This window comes from Elephantulus edwardii, unplaced genomic scaffold (assembly GCF_000299155.1).
Source record: "Elephantulus edwardii isolate Elephantulus edwardi_28Jun2011 unplaced genomic scaffold, EleEdw1.0 scaffold00082, whole genome shotgun sequence".
In the NCBI taxonomy this organism is placed as follows: Eukaryota; Metazoa; Chordata; class Mammalia; order Macroscelidea; family Macroscelididae; genus Elephantulus; species Elephantulus edwardii.
In genome coordinates this window covers 11,828,234-11,839,601 of record NW_006399832.1, presented here as the reverse complement: position 1 = coordinate 11,839,601, position 11,368 = coordinate 11,828,234, and positions in this window count along the sequence as shown.

Genomic DNA, 11,368 nt, shown 5'->3' with positions numbered 1-11,368 from the left:
ATACGCCATCCCCTTTTCCTTATGACTCAGGGTGAAGTCTCTCTCAGGGAGGAGTGATAGGGAATGGCAAAGGACACACTGACAAAGGAGATTAATCAGAGCTGGCTTTGACAAGCACTATGGCAATTGGACAATTAAAACAGACATTCAGGGGCGGAAGAAGAACGAACTGGGGTGGAGGGTAAAGAAAACAGTGCAACAATGAATGAATGAGAACCCAAAATCTCTGTAAATGTTCATTAAAACTGATAAAATTTAATAATAATTTTTAAAAAAGAATTTCTAATCTTCAGAGAACAAATGAATCCATTAAAGTAAATTCTCTCACTCATTGTTGTCAGGTTGGAACTAGCTCACACCTGAGCCTCCAGGGGCTTTCAAAGGCTGTGTATTGCACAGAAGTGCATTGCCTATCTTTTTCCTGAAGAGACACTAGTGGATTTGAATCACAAAAATGATCCACCTTTGGGCTAGCAGTGCAGTTTACTACGGATTACAGCACCAGAGCTCCATAATTTATTAGTCAAGATTATATTTATCTACATAAAGAATGAGAGCTCAACAAATTCATCTCCTTTACTAAAAAGTCTTTTCCATGCACATGTTTTATCAACGTTGAGTCCCAGATATTTACCTTGTTGAACATGCGAAGGTCTTATTTCTTATTTCTCCATTATAACTACACTTGATTAGATGGCATGCACTCAGGGATCATTTTGAGTTGCTGAACGTCTTTCAGAGTATAAATCAAACACTCCTCCTTTGAGGGGGAGGGAAAGATGAATTGTGGAAGGCAAGCATTCAGTATCATCCTAATTATGAAAAAATTTCAGACATTACGTCTCTGATTGCTGAGTGTATCATTTTATACCTTAGGAAACAAGAGAAAAGAATAGGATCCTAAAAATTCTTCTACAGTGCAGTATATTACTTAAATATGGCCATGGTGTTTGTAACTTTCACAAAATTATTGGATGGAATTATTCAAATTAGGTGTCTGTGTTCCATCAAGAGAATTAGACAGCTTGCTAATAATGCAAATAAGTAATATATACATGGAACCTTTGCAGTGGTGGAAACATGCAAATAAAGATACCTAAAGGTATCTGTTAACTTTGTCATTTCTCTAGAATTAAAATGAGCCTATCTCAAAAACTGGAGGAGAGTTATTGTTGTTGATTGCCATCGAGTCAAGAATGACTCATAGTGACCTTATGAACAAAAGGCCTGAGGCCTTTCTATAACCATTGCCTTTTATCAAAGCTCATAGAGTTTCCACAGGCATGTTGTCCAGGAAGTGGATGCCACTACTTATTTCCCTATTATTAAGAAGTTGGGAGCAGGATTCCTGTGCTGAGAACCTCTTAAAACCAGGAGACTCAGAAATAACTGTAGTAACAGAAATGGTGCCTCACAATGAGAAGCAGTGGCAGAGAAATTGGTAACAGAACTAGGAGCCCAATGCAAGCTGGCACATTAGGCTTTCCAGCAGGTACAGGGAGTAGCCACAATGTGTCTGTCAACCCTCAAAGTGGGAGCTGAGTTAATTGGGACAGGAGACTTTCTAGGGGAATAGGATCTCCCTAGGCTTTTACTGGCAAAGTTAAACTGCTTAACAGCACTTATCCTGAAGGACAAGAACCAAGCAAAGGGCCATGGGACCATGGAATTAAAGTCCTCCTGAAAGGCATGGCTGAGTTACCCTAAGTGAAAAACTGTATCCTAAGTCATTCCTTACCCTGAATTGTAGCCTATCACTTTTATACCATTATACTATTTATACTATTAGTATTGACTTGCTGGGTGGCCATTGCAACAAATCCTTGAACCAAGCAGAGAAGTAGAGTGTGCTGCAGGGAAGGAGGCTAGTATCAGAACTGATAAAGCATCTGGAGGAAACATGAGGGTCTGTCTTACCTCTTCTACCACACATAGATCCTGATTCTCCTTCTCTTTGTGAAGTTAGAGGTCTGGCCTGCCATGTTTACTCTTCTTATAAAAACCTGTTTGAAAATCATCTATGGCTCCAACTTGATGGTACATAAAGACAACAACATTATATGAAACAACAAATATGAAATGTTTGATTGTAGATATTGTACCAAGTTTTAGGCTTCTCTCAAAATACAGGTGAGAAGATTCAATGATATTCCTCTTTACCCATATCTACAATTTTTTGAGAGTGCTTTGTCTCTTTTTCATTTTTGTGACTGTTGCTTCTGATGATCTATCTCCTCTCTGATATATCTAAATATCTATCATAGTTTGAATTCCTACAGAGATCATCCTCTAAGGACTTGAATGCAAGTAGTTTATTTGCAAGGCAAGATCAAGTAACACTGTAGAAAAAGTGGAGAAAGAAAAAGAAGAAAGTCAGTGAAGGAGACCTCCTAATCAGTTGTGTCTGTAGGCAACGAGAGCTTATTTGCAATGTAGAAAGTTAAGACTTGTCTCTTAGAGGTATTTCTTTTGAGGGGTGTGTTTCTTTTTCACACTTCTCAATTATCACCCAGTCAACCTTCTCCGGGTTCTCTACTGCTGATATTTCCTGGTATAACAGACCACTCTTGGGATACGAAGAAGGTGCTCAGTCACTTGTTTCATAGCAGCCAATCAAATCCTTACCTTTACCAGACCAAACAGTAGACATGTGCCCATGCCTCGTTTTCCAGTCACTTCTCTCCAAAGACTTTGCCCGTTCAGGTAGGATCAAAGATGATAGATAGATAGATAGATAGATAGATAGATAGATAGATAGATAGATTAATTAGCTCTCCTCTTGGGTAAGTCTTCAGGGCACAACTTCTTGGAGACAGTCTTAGGTAATATGAATTATTCTTTCAAACCTACCATTCACCACTTTCATAAGGAAAGACTGGTAAAGAAACATCATTCGCCAACAAAGAGACAAGAAATACACTTTAGGTAGATGTTTGTGTGAGAGATACTGATGAGAGAAAAATACGACATCAGACGGTCCGAAAGTGCAAGAGTATGTATATCTCCACTACGAATTTTTAAAAAGAGTCATATATAAAAAATTATAGACTTTTTTCTTTCAGTCGTCTCTGTAGTATTCATCTCTTTCTATTTTCATGTGTGTGTACACACAAATATTTGTATTCTGAACATTTATGAAATATTTGAATAACAAGTTATCACATATTCTAGTGATAAGACACTATAACACACAGATTCTTAGATTTCTTTTGATTCATGTTGTTGTTATGTGCCATTAGGCAACCTATGACTATGACTCATAGCGACCCTATGCACAATAGCTCTGAACTCTTCCATATTCCGAGCCTGTCTTACTGGTTCTGACAATTACACCCTGTACCCCAATTACTATGTCAATCATCTCATTTGGGGTTTCCTCTCTTGCACTATCCCTCCATTCTACCAAGAATAATATCCTTCTCTAAGGACCTGTCCTTTCTGGTGACAGGCCCAAAGTATATGATACAGAGCGTCAAACTCCATGCCTCCAGGGAGAAAGTTGGTTTCATCCTCATCAAGAAAGACTTGTTAGTAATCTTGGCAGTCACTGAATCAATCCACCTCATAGAGGGCCTTCCTCTCCTGCGCCGTCCCTCCACCTTCCCAAGCATGATGTCCCTCTCCAAGGACCGGTCTCTCCTCACTACATGTCCGAAGTAAGTTAGATGGAGCCTCAGAATCCTTGCCTTCAAGGAGCCACCCGGTTTAACCCTCTCCAGGACAAATCTATTTGTTTTCCTAGCAGTCCATGGTATTCTCAGTACTCTTCTCCAGCACCACAGCTCAAAGGCAGCAGTTCTCCTTCTATCATCCTTGGTCATTGTCCAACTCTCTGATGCATAACAGGTGATTGCGAAGACCATGGCCTGTATCAGACACACCTTAGTCTCCAGAGAGACACCACTGCTCTTCAGCACTTTGGAGAGGTCCCTAACAGCAGACTTTCCCATGGCAATGCGCCTTTTAATTTCCTGGCTGCTGGTGCCAAGACTGTTGACTATGGAGCCAAGCAAACTAAAGCTGTGTACAATCTCAATCTCTTCACCATTCATCCTGATGCTTCTGATTGGTCCAGTGGTGAGAATCTTTGTCTTCTTGACATTGAGCCTCAATCCAAATTGCAGGCTGCAGTCCTTGACACTCTGCAGCAGGTGCTTCAGGTCCTCCTCAGGTTCAGCAAGCAGGGTTGTGTCATCCGCATAATGCAGATTGTTGATAAATCATCCACCAATCCTGACCCTACATTTCTCCTCATAGAGCCCAGCCTCCCGGATAATCTGTTCTGCATATAGGTTGAAGAGGTATGGAGATAGGATGCATCCCTGGCGTACGCCCTTCCCAATTTTGAACCATGCAGTGTTCCCTTGCTCTGTTCTGATGACTGCCTCCTGGTCCAAGTATAAGTTTCGCATTAGAACGATCAAGTGTTCTGGGATTCCCATTCTTCTCAGAGTCAGCCACAGTTTGTTATGATCTACACAGTCAAATGCCTTTGCATAGTCAATGAAGCACAGATAGACATTCCTCTGGTATTCCCTGCTTTCAGCCAAGATCCATCTAACATCATCTACAATATTTCTAGTACCACGACCCCTTCTGAAACCAGCCTGGGCTTCTGGTAGTTCTCTGTTGATGTGCTGTTCCAGTCGTTTTTGGATAATTTTCAGTAAAATCTTGCTTGCATGTGAAATCAGTGAAATTGTTCTGTAGTTTCCACATTTGGTTGGGTCGCCTTTCTTTGGGATAGGAACAAATATCGATCTCTTCCAGTCAGTTGGCCAAGTGGTCGTTCTCCAGATTTCTTGGCACAACTTGGTGAGCACATCCAGGGCAGCATCTGTTAACTGAAATATATCAATTGGTATACCATCTATTCCTGGAGCCTTATTTTTGGCCATGTCCTTCAAAGCAGCCTGAACTTCTTCTTTCATCACCATAGGCTCTTGCTCATATGTTGTTTCAGGAAATTCTTCTGTGTCTTCCAATTCCTTTCGATACAGTGACTCAGTATATTCCTTCCATCTTTTTTTAATACTTCCTGGATCATTTAACGTTCTGCCGAAAGCATCCTTGATTATAGCAACTCGAGGTTTGAATTTGTTCTTCAGTTCCTTGAGCTTAAGATATGCTGAGCGAGTTCGGCCCTTTTGATTTTCCGACTCCAACTCCTTGCACATTTCATTGTAATATTTTGCTTACATTAATTGTAAGCCCCACGTTGTAACTGCATCCTTTCCATTTCTTTCATATGATTCTGATTTCCGAGTCCTCATTAGGGAGCTCTGGTGGTGTAAGAAGCTGCCCTGTAATCCTGTAGGCACTCAGTTCAAATCCACCAGCTGCTCTGCAGAAGATTGGGCAATACCCCCCTTGCAATTAATTGCTTCTGAAAACCCACTTAGATGAGGGTCAGCTAGTAGTTGATTCCAACTTGATGATACACAACTACACAGCTTATTAATTTTCTGAACTTAAGCAAACCACATGACCTAGTTGGATTCCCCACTAAGAAAAGGAAAACAATGATGTCTCCATTATATGTTAACACAAGTGTTTCATGAAATAACAAAATAAATTATCCAATTTAATGGTCAAGGGTGTCATGCATATGTGTATAGTTTGCACAATACATAAATGTATACACTCAGTGGAACGAGCAGGGATTGAAAGTCCACTCAAGCTCTAGTAGTTGGCCTGTGGGCTCAGCTCACAACTACCATGGCCCTGAGGAAGGGGTAACTTTGGCTCAAGTCCTCACAAAATCTTCCACACCTTGCATGTGTGATTCTATCTACCCTCAGTTGGCATCTCTTTCTAATATCCACAATGCTGGCAGCTCTCCAGTAGCCACACAATGGCATCAATGAAGAAGATGTCTTTTATCTGAGTCCAGCTAAGCCTCATTTTACTACAAGGGATAACTCATAAACCCACAAGAACAATCTCCAAATGAATGAACTGGCTCAAGTAAAAAAAAATCATTTGGAAAGTAGACTAAAGTGTCTTAAAATATGTTCATGTGTCACTGCACAAAAGTCATAGATTTCTTAACTATGACAGCTAAGGCAAAACAACAACTAAAGAGAAAATAGATTAGTTGAATTTCATCAAACTTTAACATTTCTGTACTTCAAAAGAAGACACCATGAAGAAAGTACAGGTACTTTCAAATTGCTTACTTTGCTTACAGGTACTATAAAATTGGTACTAACAGAACCTTTGTACAACAGTATAAAATGCTTCCTGATCCCACATCATCTTCAAATTGCTGCTGTATTTTATTCTGTTCTAACAGCAACTGGGGCAGTTCTTCTTCTTAGGGGTCTTGCTCTTTTACATTGATAATCTGCTTTATTAAGCATAATTTTCAGCTCCAGAGAATGTTGCCTCCTGATAGTCTGCCCAAAGTAGGTGAACTCACAAGCCTCATCTTCAAGAAGCATTTGGCTATACTTCTTTCAATCAAATTTATTAGTTCCTCTCACAGTCCATTGTATATTCAACATTCACCACTGATATTATAACTCAATGATGTATATTTTCTTTGATCTTTCTTATTCACTGTCCAACTTTGACACACATATGAGCAATTGAAAATATCATGACCTTGACTGTATACTTTCACAATCAAAGTGATCCTGCTCTTTAACACTTTAAAGAGGTCCTTTGCAACACGTTGTTGTGATTATGAACTGATGAGTTGGAATGATCCATAACTCTCCAATGGGTTTCAAGAGACAATAAACTGCATAAGAGGAGACTACCCATCTATCTCCTGTGGAACAGCTGGTGGATTCTAACTGTGTGCCTTTTGGGTTGGCAGCACAGCTCCTTACCAGAAGATCACTCCCCTGCAATGCATTTGTCAATTTATATATCACCATAATTTAACTATTCCATTCATGTATAGAAAGATTTGAAGTAGGTCACAGTAGGTTGCTTGTGCTGTGAAGAATTTAATGTTCAAAATGGCTTTTCTAACCACTGAATTTGACTTTGCCATGTGGCCAGGTGGGAATGTGCAAATAGGGCATGTTAGCTTAACTACAAGTGAACGGAATAATCTCACCAGCCCATAAAGGAATTAGCTAGTCTCACCATTACACGCAGCAGATCCATTAGCAGAAGGAGAAACCTTGCTATCAGAAAAAAGCAAGAAAGGAACACAATTTGTCCCTCAGGATGCCAGACAGACTAGGAGGGTTTATGGGAGCAACAGCCATAGCAGCCAGAGAGGAGGCCTGAAACCTTACAGGAGATGGGACCTTAGGACTGCTACACCATTGGATCAGAGCCAAAAGCCTTTTGCTCAAGTTTGTTAGAGGACTGGGGAGTGAAAAGTCATTACTGGAGGACTAAAAATTTTGTAACACTGGCCTAAAGCCATGAGGCTCAAAGCTGAAGTTCCTATGAGCACACGAGCTGTCCTGACTGTATTCTACTACTGACCTGGACTATACCCTTTTTACTTCCCCCACATAGTTCTGCATATCAAAAGTGTGCGTGTATATGCTTTATTGACTGTGCAAATGCATCTGGCTGTGCGGTTCACAACAAGTTATGGCTAACATTGAGAAGAATGGGAATCTAACAGCACTTAATTGTGTTCACGCAAAACCTATACCTAGACCAAGAGGCTCCTGTGCAAGCAGAGCAAAGGAATACTACTTGGTTTAAAATTAAGAAGGGAGCACATCAGGGTTGTATTCTCACTCCACACTTGTTCAACTTGTATGCTGAGCAAATTATTGAAGAAGATAGACTCTATGAGGAAGAATGTAGCATCAGGATCAGAAAAAGTCTCACCAATAACCTACATTATGCAGATGACACAAACTTACTTGCTGAAGTGAAGATGGGAAGGATTGATATACACTATGCTGATTTTTAACCATAAAGTATTACCTTGTCTCTTTAAAATATTATCTCTTGGCCTTTGTAGGTACAGATTCAGAGCCCAACTAAGTGTTCCCAACTAAGTGAAACTCTTATGGATAATGTTATCCATGATTTATTCTGATTGACTCAGTCAAATGTCACTAAAGCACAAGTGAACATCTTTCTGGTATGACACAAACTTACTTGCTGAAGTGAAGAGAACCTGAAGCGCTTGTTACAGAAGATCAAAGGATACAGCCTTCAATATAGATTGCATCTGTGTCAAGAACACAAAAATCCTTACCATTGGACTGATAGGTGACATCATGATAGATGGAGAAAAGATTAAAATGGTCAACAATTTCATCTTACTTGGACCCATAATCCACACCATTGGTGTCAGTAGTTGGGAAATCAGGAGACATATTGCACTGTGAAAGTCTTCAGTGAGAGACCTCTCCAAATTTTTGAGGAGTAATGATGTCAGTGTGAGGACCAAAGTACATGTGATTCAGGCCATGGTCTTTCTGTTCACCTATTATGAATCTGAGAGCTGGACAGTGAGTAAGGATAACAGAAGAAGAATTAAAGCCTTAGAGCTGTGGTGTTGGAGAAGATCACTGAGCATCCCATGGACTGCCCAAAAGACAAACAAATATGTCAACCAGAGTGCTCTTTGGAGGCAAAGATGATGAGATTTCATCTCACATACTGGCGACATGAGTTTAGGAGGGGCTATTCCTAGGAAAAAGAAATGATGCTCAAAAAAGCAGAGGGTCTGAGAAGGAGAGGAAGAGTCTCAACAAGGGCCATTGACACAATAACTGCAACAACGGGCTCTACTGTGTCAGGAAGTGTAAGGATGACTCAGAATAGGACAGGGTTTAGATCTCTTGTTCTGCATGGTCAGTGAGCTATTGCATTTGGACCCAGTAAAGCATTAAAATTGGTGATGAGATGAGTAGGAAGTGGTATGGCAATGTAGGAAACGTTTCTGACTTCATGGAAATTGGTTTTGTGTTGTTGATATTGTTGATGGGAACAGTTGCCTTTTGTGAAATTGATAAAGCTCAGATATGGCTGTCCCCACTTGGCGCTGCTCTTTTTACATTGCTCTACTCATTCACAGGGTCTCTGGCAGTCTGTATCTGCACAGCTGTCCAGTATAAAGACAGACAGTCACTTCCAATTGTGATTAGTCTCTTCCCATAGACTTGGAAACCCAGTGAGTAGTTGCTAGGAGTCAGAACTGATTTGATGGCAGTGAATTGAGTTGTGTTCCAAGTAAAAGGAGATCCTTGACAACTTCAGTCTTTTCAATGTTTATCATGATATAGTTTACTGACCCAATTTTGGGTATTTTTAAATCCCTTGATGTTGACATGCAATCTAAGGTTGCCATCTCTGACTTCTTCCATAATAGCTTCAGGACTACTTTCTGCAAACAAGGCTGTGTAATCTGCATCACACAGGTTGTTGATGGGTCTTGCTCTAATACTGATGTCACATTCTTCTTTATATAATCCACTTTCTCACATTATTTCCTCAGCATATAGATTAAATATATACAGTAAAGAGATACAACCTTGATATACACTATGCTGATTTTTAACCATGAAGTATTACCTTGTCTCTTTAAAATATTATCTCTTGGCCTTTGTAGGTACAGATTCAGAGCCCAACTAAGTGTTCCCAACTAAGTGAAACTCTTATGGATAATGTTATCCATGATTTATTCTGATTGACTCAGTCAAATGTCACTAAAGCACAGGTGAACATCTTTCTGGTATTCTCTGCTTTCAGCCAAGATCCATGTGATCTCAGCAATGCTATCCCTCATTCAGCCTCTTCTGAATCCAGCTTGAGTGTCTGGCACTTCCCACACCAGCCTGTTTTTGCTTTGTTGTTTTTAAGGGGTATTGTTGTTTTTGTTCATTTGTTTACATTTCCTCCTTTCAAGGACCTCTCTTTTTTTTTTTCTTTTTTTTTTTATTATCTTCAGCAAGATCTTCTGTGTGGTTTTAATGATTCTGTTCTATGAATTCTGCTTTCTGTTGTATAACTTTTCTGTGGAGTAAGCACAAGTATGGATTTCTCCCAACTGGTTAGCCAGAGAGCTGTCTTCCAAATTTCTTGGCATACACAAGTGAGTATGTCTAGTGCTGCAATCATTTGTGAAACATTTCTATTTATATTCTGCCAATTCCTGAGCTTTGTTTTTTGCTAATACCTTCAGTGCAACTTGTACTTCTTCTTTCATTCACACTGCTTTTTTACTATATTCCACATGCTGAGATAGTTAATTATTCACTAATTCTAGTTGTTATAGTAACTGTGTATTCTCCATCATTTTTAATAGTGTCTACAATAGTCAATATTTTGACCACTGTTGTTTTTGTTGTTGTTGTTGTTATGCGCCACTGAGTCATTGAGTTACCTGTGATGTGTAGCAACACTGTTGAACCCTGTCTATCCTAAGCCAGTATCACTGTCCTGACACATCTAAAATGCATCTCATCCAAGATTCTCTCCTGCACTGCCCCACCATTCTTCCAAGCATGATATTCTTCTCCAAAGACTGATTTCTCCTAGCAATATGGCCAAAGTAGACGAGATTAAACTTCAAAATTTTTGCCTCCACAGAGCAACTTGGTTTCACCAGGCTCAGGACAGATCTACTTGCTTTCTTCAGTCAATGTTAGACTCAGGACTTTTCTCCAATACCACAACTCAAAGGCATTGGTTCTTCTTCTATCATCATGAGGGATTGTCCAGCTTTCTGATGCATAGAAAGGAATTGTGAAGACCATGACCCGGATGAGGCACATCTTAGACTTTAGACTAACATCATTGCCCTTCAGCACTCTAGAGCAGTCCCTGACAACAGATTTACCTAATGCAATTTGTTTTTTTTATTTTCTAACTAGTGGTGCCAAGAATGTTGATGGTGCACCTGATTAAGCTGAAATTACCAATCCCATTGTCTTCACCATCTGTCATGATGCTTCCAACTGGCCCAGTGGTGAGAATCTTCATTTTCTTTTGTTAAGCTTCAATTCAAGTTGAATACGTCGGTCCTTGCTTGACCTTCTGCAAAAATGCCTTAGGTTCAGTTTGTGTATACTGCACTGAAACAGATGAGGGACTGAATAATTTAAAAGAGATGTATGATAGGGTATTATGGTTATCACAAGAGTCCGCAATTAAGGTTGCATAGTGGAATGTACTTGGGGTGGTGGGAGGGGTGCGGGGGGATTGTGTACCAGGGAGGGAGTCTTTCTTTTACCTTTGAAAGAGAGGAGCGAACTGGGGGCGGGGGGAGAGGGCTGGGCGGGTAGAGAAGTGCAGCAATGAATGAATGGAGATCCAAATTCTCTGTAAATGTTCATTAAAATTATTAAATAAAAAAATCAACAGAAAAAAAAAATTTAAAAAAAAGCCTTAGGTCCTCTTCAGTTTTAGCAAATAAGGTTGTGTTATTTGCATAATG